We start from the raw sequence: 10221 nt of genomic DNA, 5'->3' as shown, positions 1-10221 counted from the left end.
TCCCCTAAGGCTCTCTGAGTCTTGGCTTCCTCATCTGCAGTGATAATAAATAGCAATAACATTACGGCGAATCTGAAGCTCTCTCACAGCTTAAGTGATATGCTTGGCACAGACTCTGGCACCTAAAAGATACTTGGTAACCAGAAGGCATTATTCATCTTTAACTTGGACACTGCTGAGCTTTTCTCTCACTACAACTAGAACTGGTAATACGGGTGGTTAAAATGGGGAGGTTGAGACCGGAGCTCTTCATTTGGTATTCTAAAGAGGGCACAGCCAGGAAAGAGAGAGAAGACAATGAAAAAGATAAAGATAGTAAGTGCTGTTGGTGAAAGGGGCACAGATGAGTTCGATGAGTTTGCGAAAAGAGCAGAAGCCTGTTTATCTCCAGTACTACTGGTTTTCACTAACAATCCTAGGTCAGCCTAGGACTGTTAGTTCTTCTTATCAAGTAACTCCTTCTTATCAGCCAAATGCCTCAGACATGCAATTGTAGGAGGCAGCAGATTGGCTTTTACTAGTAGTCTACATAATCAAAGCAGCGTGTAACCCAAATACAGTCATTACTCTGCCTCTCACAGGCTTTAAGAGAACTCCAGAGGGTGAGAGAGAATTACAGTTCCTTACCTGTTGGTTTCCAACTTTAACAATAGGGTCACAATGTTTGTTCTATGATTGCAGGCTTATTTTTTTCATTACTTTCTTTGCCTAGTAAACTCAAAATTTTACTTTGGAAAGTTCCATTTACTGTAGTTAAATGAACACAATACAGACATACTCACGCATCTATAAATGGACACCACAATTTTCCCATTGCTTCAAACCTAATCAAATTGTCACCAAAATAAACTCTGCCCATATGAAACTATTGCCAGACAGCACACTATTTTCAAATTCCATGACATTTCAAATTCTCCTGCTATTCAATATAGCATTTTGAAAACGGCAATCTCTAAATCCAAGCATATTTAGTTAAATTGTATGTGACCAGTTAAGTTCATTCACTCTGAGAACAAGTACGTTATTCGTGGGATTATCAAACCATCAGGATCTGCCTTTTCCGCAGGCAAAATAAAAGGGGATGATTAGCTCTGAAAGCACCTTCAAAGATCTGCTGATGTGATTTGTACCTTATTTCGCAGCCAATCCCTTATAGGTATTTTAGTGTTGAAGCTGACAGATGGCAGACTCTGACTGCATCCTCCGAGGCCATACTGACAAAATGCCCATCACCCCGTGCAGCGGCAACAAGGGCCACCGGCCAAAGACTGGGAGTGTCTGTGGGAGTGCATGCCTGGCTCATCCCACTCCCAACCCTCGCCTCCACCCTCAGGGCCACCACCCTTCTTAGGCTTAGTGCCACTCTGTCTTAACACCACTTGCAAATCACCCTCTTTTCCCAGGGAGATTTGCAAATGGTATTAAAGACAGAAAGAAGCATTGGCAGGTGAGAATATGTAACAAGAAACCAGTTTGTTTTATTTTTATGGTTCCTAAGGTTAAACCTCTATTTATGAAAAGCAATACCAGTTTTCCACTAAGATTTCATCAGCCTGGCATCCAAGGTCCCTTCCAGCACATTCTGATGAGATTGGGAGCTCTCAGGGAGGTATGGCCGGAAACGCCAGCACATTCTGATATTCACTGACATTCTCCCCTGCTCTTTCCTTGTGCCTCCAGGCTACAGCCAGAAAGAACTCTGCCCTGTCCCACCGCACACTTTCTTATTTCTGTGTTTGTCTCTATTGTCCCCTCTGCCTAGCACCCCTCCTTCCTCCCAGCCAAGGAAGTCTTTTCTGTTTCTCTTTGCTCTAAAGGACTCCTAGAGTAACCACCATTTCTCATTAGCATGAATTTTTTTTTAACCTTACCTTATTTTATAGCTCTGTACTGGAACCACCTGGGAAATGATTTAAACTACTGATGCTTCAGCCCTAGTCTTAGACATCCTGGTTTCATGTGTGTAGAGCTCAGAACTCAGAGGATAGTAGAAGCTCTCCAGTAAATTGCAATCTGTAGCGAAGTTTGAAAACCATCACTACAGACACTTGTCATCATCTAGAGAAGTGACAAGACTGTCAATTCTAGACCCACCCTAGAGGGTCAGTCTCTGATATTTGCTCACTTTGGCATCAACAGAAAGGCTTGGACAGCCATTTCAGAGTTCTGAACCCACCTAGGCCGGGGGGTGCTAAGGCCAGCCTGGTCTTGTTCCAGGACACCCAACTCCCCAATGATTTTGAATCATGACTCTTATTATATTATTGCACAGGTTATTAGAAACAGGCCACCAGGAACAGGAAGTCATCACAACAATTCAGCCAGGCTTTGGACTGCTTCCACAGCTAGGGAGAGTATCATGCAGGTTATTTTAGGCTGTTAATGAAACATAGAGAGAAACAGCCATCTGGTGTCACCCAGTATAGACACTAAAACCTTTTTCTCCAATAGCCACATGACATAAACGACCTCTATGAACTAAATGCTATCAACTAGAGGAACCATTGTTTTCAATAAGGCGTCTTCAGTATGGCTGTGCCCAACTACTTATGGCGCTTACCTGGGTATAGTCTGTTCTCAAGAAGAAACAGTTTAATGAGTTGAGGAGACCCTGTTGGGGCTCAGCAGAAATGAATCTGACTAGTATCCATGAAGATGTGAGTTCGATCACTGGCCTTGCTCAGTGGATTAAGGATCTGGCGTTGCCGTGAGCTGTGGTGTAGATCAAAGACTCGTCTCGGATCTGGTGCTGCTGTAGCTGTGGTGTAGGCCAGTGGCCACAGCTCCTATTTGACACATAGCCTGGGAACCTCCATATATAGTGAGTGCGACCTTAAAAACACGAAAAAGCCCAAAGTGAGCTGAAATGGGTAACATAATTCACAGTAAAATCTAACACCTGGCCATGAGCTGTAATCAGAGAAATGATTTAAGAGCCTAAAACACACAAAGTGATCAAAATCTCAAAAATTCTGTTAGCCTTCAGGTTATCTTACTGAGGTTTAAAAGACACTGCCAGCTTTCTTTTCTGTGAGTTCTTCCTCCTGACAGTTTACACGTTTTGTTTTCTATTCGGTCTCTCTCTCATTGATTCGGAAATCAATGAGGAATGACGTGTCAGTTTTTCCTAAAACATTATTCATGACAGACCAATTTCTGCAACATCTGAACTCACATGTATAGCCAAGCCCATCTTTGAGAAGATTTGAAGTCAGTCTTTTTTTTTGCCATCTTCGTTACTCTGCCTGTCGAAAAATGACAGAAAGGCCCGATTTCATGGAGAAACTGTCCAGATACAGGCTGTGGCTCACACAAGGTAGCCGAATTAAATGTCAGGAAGATGCAAGTCATCTTTTTATTAATTCCCACTAATGTCTTTTTCTTCCCTCATTTTTCTCTGCCCCACCTACCTTCCATGTTTTTGATCCAATCTCTCAGGCCCTTTTGTTCTCTCTTCTCTTAGTCTATTCTCTGGTAGCAAATCCAGTCTTCTATCTTACAAGCTCAGCCTCTGGCTTTGGGGTGATCTCCCCCTAAATATAAATCTACTGGGGGTGCTATCTTCCCTTCATCTCCTCCATGACCTTGGCAAGACCTTGCTCACACTTGTGGCGGTGGAAACACCTCTGTCGGGAACTAGATTCTAGTATATTAAAGGCACAGGCACATCCCATTGTAAAAATGGGCTTGCATTTGGAAAAGAACTGGAAAGGAAAGGACCCAGAAAAAAATGAAAGAGATTTTGTAGTACTATGAAATTTAGGGATAGGCTTTGCTGACTTTCCCTAGTGCTGTTACAACTTTGTAATATTGGTATAACTTTATTAGTAGAACTTTAAACTGTTCTTTCTTTCTTCTTCCTTTTTTTTTTTTTTTTTGGCTTTTTAGGGCTGTACCCATGGCATATGGAAGTTTCCACGCTAGGGGTTGAATTGGAGCTGGGGTTGAATTGGAGCTAGAGCTGGCGGCCTACACCATAGCCACAGCAACTCAGGATCTGAGCCACATCTTTGGTCTATACCACAGCTCACGGCAATGCCGGATCCCTAACCCACTGAGCGAGGTCAGGTGTGGAACCCACATCCTCATGGGTACTAGTCGGATTTGTTTCCGCTGTGCCACAATGGGAACTCCCTAGAGTTTTAAATTTTGAATAAAAAAAAAAGTACTTAAAATTTTGACTTAATGTCTCTAAAGCATCTAATGAATTCTTTTTTTTTTTTTTTTTTTTAAGTGGGGCTGTAGGGTAACTCACAGTGATACAGAAAAGAGTGAGGACCTTCGCAGAGGCAGACTTAACATAACACACGGCCGGGACACAGTTGACTCTGTGGACGACAGGCTTCCTACACTTCCTCCCCGGGAGGACCGCCTTCTCTGTTCTTGCAGGATTTGAGCCAGCATGGCTCCCCCACCTTCCAAAGCCTCACTTTGGGCTCCCAGCTCTTCTGTGCCATTCCTTTTGCTCTTCCCTTCCGCCCTACTTCGCAGCTGTGCGGGGACATCTCACACTTGGCGGCAGCATGTGCTGGCAGGAGCAGGTGCCAAAGCAGCAGTGACTGTGTGGAAAGGAGAGGTCCCACAGAAGGCTGGGCTCTGCCTCGCACGCAGGCCCCAGCTGTTCCTCCTTCTCAGGCCTGGGGGTGGGGGGGGCATGCCCAAATGATCGCAGTGCTGTCATCTGCTCATCTATAAAACGGCTTTTTAGGTATTCATTGAGATAAGACATATGAAAGGGCCCAACTATAAAGTCTCACTTTAGGGTCATTTTTATTATACTGCCAACTTTCTGAGTTTGATTTGAGGGTTAAACCAATGGGTAGGGAAGTTTGAGGCAACTTTCCATCTACTTCAAGAAAACCATGCTCTTTAAGAGAGGCAAAGATAGGTGACGGCCCCAGCCCACCTGGCAATCTTGCCTTGAGTCAGAGGACACAATACAAAACCCTGGAACCCCTTAGGAATGTAGGATCTACCTTTTGTTTATAATTCTTTCCTTGAAAACACAAATAACTTCAATTGAAAAAAAGAGATGTGGGAATCCCCATTGTAACCCATTTGAAGGTCTGTTTATTTTTCCCACTTCAGAGGTGCTCCAGAGAGAGGAAAATAAATGAAAGTGGGGTTTATTCTGACACATCTCTCATTCATTCGTTTATTCAATAAATATTCAGATATTGATTGAGCATCGACCACATAGCAGATCATCTGATGGGTGCCCAGGATACAGCACTGATAAATCAAGTTTCCTGACTCCATGGAACCTGAGACTAGCAGAGGTGACAAAAACTAGCAGCAAACATACACACACACACACACACACAAACACATGCACACACACACACTCATGTATAACATATCAGGAGGTTGTTTAGTGCTATGGAGAAAACCTAACTGGGGTAAGAATGATATAGAGCAGGGAGTTCCCGTTGTGGCGCAGTGGTTAACGAATCCGACTAGGAACCATGAGGTTGCGGGTTCGGTCCCTGCCCTTGCTCAGTGGGTTAAGGATCCGGCGTTGCCGTGAGCTGTGGTGTAGGTTGCAGATGCGGCTCGGATCCCGCGTTGCTGTGGCTCTGGTATAGGCTGGTGGCTACAGCTCCGATTAGACCCCTAGCCTGGGAACCTCCATATGCCACAGGAGCGGCCCAAGAAATAGCAACAACAACAACCAAAAGACAAAAAAAAAAAAAAAAAAAAAAAAGAATGATATAGAGCAGGGCAGGAGAGGGTAGGGGAGTGATTATATCTTGCAGGTGTTTGCAGGTGATGGATAGAAAAAGCCCCTCCAATACGATAAGATCTGTGTAGAGCCTTCTCTGGAGACCTCCTTGGAAACTGTTCTTCAGCAAAACAAACACAATGATGCACAGGAATTCTTAGTATACCTGACTCTCAGAGTTAATCGTTTTTGACATACCCCTCCTCTACATGAAAAAATTATATTCAGTGATAATCATGAAATGGAACAAACGTATTTCATATAGAAACTAAAATGTGGGAGTTCTTATGTGACTCTGCAGGTTAAGAACCTGACTAGCATCCATGAGGATTCAGGTTTGATCCCCGGGGTTAACGATCCAACTTTGTGGCACGCTGCAGTGTAGGTTGAAGATGTGACTGAGATCTGTCATTGCTGTGTCTATGGTGTAAGCCAGCAGCTGCAGCTGAAATTTGACCCCTAGCTTGGGAACTTCCATATGCCATAGGTGCAGCCCTAAAAAAAAGAAAGAAAGAAAAGAAACTAAAATATGCAGTCATCAAATAAAATCATGTATGTGAAGTTTCCAAATGCTAAACACAAATAAAAAAACCACAAATGGGAGTTTCCTGGTGGCTCTCGGGTTAAGGATCTGGCATTGTCACTGCTGTGACTTGGGTCACTGCTGTAGCGAGGGTTCCATCCCCAGCCCGGGAAGCTTCACATGCCATGAGCATCGCAGAGAAAAAAAAAAGAAAACAACCCACAAATTGTCTCAGAGAATGACGGAATTAATGTAAATCTGGGGTTATTCCTTTTTATAATCATTAAGTTCAAGAAAGTCACAGGTAGAGATGTGAGCTGTGCCTGAAGCAGGAGAAGTGTCCCAGAATGGCTGTGTCCTTGTTGAGTGGATAACTTAAGTCATGTGAACCCTCTGCATAATTGGGACTTCTCGGAATTAACGTCTATGAAGAAAACAGCCTTCCTTAAACAGTATAATGATGTACTAATTTGGAGCTTACATATACCATTAAAATTTAACAGTAAACATGGAAAAATATATTTTGGGGGAGGAAAGAGCACTTTATCACTTTCATTGTTTAGAAATGCTAGTGTTCGGTGATGATAAGAAATAGAACAGCTCCATGTCCATTTCATAGCAGTTTTAAATTCTCTCTGTGCTGCTACTGCGTGCCCCTGAGGCACACACTGCCCCCTAGGTATGTCACTGACAAGCTGAGATGGGTGACCCCTCTCTCCTCCTTTCCAGATCTAGCATGACCCCTTTTTCCAAATCTGTTTCACACTTTCCTCCATGGACCTTTCAGAGCCTGGAATATAATATCCCATATCCTGAAACTAAAGTGATCTGACACGGTTGCTGAGGCTCAAGAGAAAAGCTCATTTGACTCCTTAGAAACAGGAGCCACTCAGGCTTCCTCTTGATGAGCAAGAACAGTACCTCACTTTTGAGAGCAAATAACAGATATGACTAAATACCTATAATGTGTAAGTGGCAAGCTCAGCAGTGAAGGGGGTACACAAAATTGTGAGATATGGTCTGGGATCTTAAGTCATATAGTTAGTCTTGGGCACAGCTTATAAAAGTCAAAAAAGAAAAAAGAAAAAAAAGAAAAAAATCAAATACATTCAAGAGGTAGAGTTTATTAAAAAGGAGGGATTACTTTAATCAGGGCTGGTAAAGGGAAACTTCCTTCGTAGTATTTGAGTCAGGTCTCAAAAGGAGGCAATTGCATTGGCTAAGTAAAGAGGAAGAGGAGAGAGAAGATGCAGAGCATGTTAAAGAGTCAAGGGACAGTATGGATGATCGTCCAACATGAGCCTTGAGATGCTTCATGAAATCTGTCAGGAGTAGGATGGGGCCATGGCCTTGAACCCCAGGTGAAGGAATCTGACTTTAACAGAGGTCACCAACACTTTAAGCAAGAGGTAACTGACTCAAAATGGTATTTTACCAAAAAAAAAAAAAAAAAAAATTGGTGGTAACATAAAGTAAGAATGGAGATATAGGAAGGGGGTCAAGAAGGAAAAATTTGGGATGCATAAAGGCAAAAAATGATAAAGGCTTGACACAAGGCAATATATGACATTAGATATGGGATTAAACAGCACAAAATTAAAGCTCAGGGTTTGAATTTATTTTTAATTTGGAGAATAGGAAGATCAGGGTATAGGGGAAATCATCACACAATCAGCCTCTAGGAAAGTTCTCTTCAATTTGCTGATGTTGTATTTATTCTAAATAGAAGATGAAATATTCTGAACTAAAGATTCCCAAAGAAGCCGTGCAGAGCAGTCAGAGGAACAAAAAATTCTCTCTGAACATGGGACCTCAAATGTTGGTTTCTCCACCAAAGTCAGGAAAGGCTTTCCACCCTCCAAAATAAGCAAAGAAGCCAAAGAATCCCTTGCATGATGTTCAAGAACATTCTGTCTGGTGATGGCCCCAGCCCACCTGGCAATCTTGCCTTGAGTCAGAGGACACAATACAAAACCCTGGAACCCCTTAGGAATGTAGGATCTACCTTTTGTTTATAATTCTTTCCTTGAAAACACAAATAACTTCAATTGAAAAAAAGAGATGTGGGAGTCCCCATTGTAGCTCGGCAGGTTAAGAACCCAACTAGTATCCATGAGGATGCAGATTCGATCCTGGGCCTTGCTCAGTGGGTAAAGGATCTGGCTGTGAGCTGTGGTGTAGGTCACAGACATAACTCGGATCTGGCGTTGTTGTGGCTGTGGCGCAGGCCAGTGGCTACAGCTCTGACTCCCCCCCTAGCCTGGGAACCTCCATATGCCACGGGTGGGGCCAAAAAGAGACAAAAAAAAAAAAAAAAAAAAAGAGAGAGATGTGTTTTAACCCCTTGTCTGAATGAGCCCTATTTTAAAGCTGCTCTTAATTGGTGATTTCTCCTGGTCTAATTAATTCACCTCTCCTCTTTAAAGCTCCCTGTAAGAACCCTTATATTCTCCAGAAGAGGAAAAAAGTGCCTTGTTCTTATTTCTGAGTTGATCTCAGTAAGAAGTGTAAATTTAAGAGAGTTTATAGAGTCAGTATACTTATCTTTGTTACAGATAACTTGCTGAATTTTAAGGCACAGTCCATATTAGAGATTTGGTGTTTCAATTGTTCATTTTTAAAGTCACTCAAATTAAAAATTAAAAAGAATATAATCAATGGATTTTTGCATCGAGCATCAAAATCCTTGTGCTCTATACTTCTGTTTCAGGAGAGATGAGCAACTCTGTGAGGGTTTCTCTTTGGAGCTGGACAAAGCAATGCCATGTCCTAGGAGGTAGGCGGCAACTGGTCCTCTGGGGATGGGGGAGGAACAGGTTGGATATGCAATCTCCTTTCCTGAGTCAGTTTACCAAAAATCTGTACACTTCAGTAAAGAGGGAGCCAGCCTATCCATTGTGAGAGCCCAGGTAAAGTAATTTCTTTCCCCAAATCCAAGATTTGGCTTCATTTTCTTAAACAAGAGGCTTCCAATTTCCACCAAAACTTGAACCCCTTCTAATTTCCTGAAAACCCTGAGAGTGGGGAGGGGAGAGGCCCCAGGTGGCCGAGAGGAGGGCTTTCACCATCTGAAATCAGAGCCCTGCACTGCCTGGCTGTGTCTCTCTCAGATGATTTTCACTCTCCTGAAAACAAAAAACAAACACAGCTTTCTCCACATGTATAATGGATTGAGATTTCTGAAACCCCCTTCCTTTCCCTCCACAATTTAAATCAAGCTCTTTCAAAGCCAACAGATGACACATGTTGATTGAAGCCTGAAACAGTTATAAATAGTAAAGGTTGAACACTTGCAGCAAAGGTAGGTAGGTGCAAACAAAAACCAAAAAACATCCTTACATCGCATACAGGCACGATGTGCTCAGTGGCTCATGATCAGCACTGCCATCCTTGATCACAGCACCGGTGTCTTGAAGGAACTCAAGGGACAAGAGCGGTACTCGACTCGAAGCTGAACCCTCTGCCTCTACCTCCACCTCCCCAAACCAGGCACGAGAGGCCATTTTCTTTAAGCCAAATGTGGCACAGGGAAACTGTGGGCAGCTTGAACGCCCAACATCAACATGCCACAAGCCCTGATGCTGTACTTGTGAATATCTTGGTGACAAGCAATTTCCAATTCTTTTCTTTTTTCTTTTTAAGGCCACACCTGTGACATATGGAAGTTCCCTGGCTAGGGGTCGAATCGGAGCTGCAGGTGAGGTCTATGCCATAGCCACAGCCACAGCCATGCCGGACCCAAGCCACATCGGCAAACTGTGCCGCAGCTCGCGGCAAGGCCCGATCTTTAACCCACTTATCAAGGCCAAGGATTGAACCTGCATCTTCACGGGGGCTATGTCTGGTTCTTAGCCCAATGAGCCACAACAGGAACTCCAATTTCCAATTCTTGCTTCAAATTCTCCCGTTTCATTTGAAACTCCTGCTAGTGAGAGGTATCAGGAGTTAAGGTGTGTGACAAAAATGCCAGATCTTT

The 10221-nt window shown here is 43.2% G+C and overlaps 1 long non-coding RNA gene across 1 annotated transcript; it reads right to left on the bottom strand.

The window, feature by feature from the left end:
* Positions 1–686: 686 nt before the first annotated feature.
* Positions 687–9349, bottom strand: LOC146397226 (uncharacterized). Its single transcript, XR_014822530.1, has 3 exons — positions 6367–9349; positions 5308–5528; positions 687–4789 (listed from the first exon to the last, which is right to left on the bottom strand). It is a non-coding gene; the product is annotated as an uncharacterized LOC146397226 (long non-coding RNA).
* Between the last annotated feature and the right edge of the window lie 872 nt (positions 9350–10221).

This window comes from Sus scrofa, chromosome 13 (assembly GCF_054392235.1).
Source record: "Sus scrofa isolate SSC_HxYL_T2T_F1_AM1 chromosome 13, Sscrofa_HxYL_maternal_Yorkshire_Landrace_v2.0, whole genome shotgun sequence".
Classification (NCBI taxonomy): domain Eukaryota; kingdom Metazoa; phylum Chordata; class Mammalia; order Artiodactyla; family Suidae; genus Sus; species Sus scrofa.
Note: the sequence above shows the minus strand (reverse complement) of the source record. Positions and strands in the feature narration are given on the sequence as shown.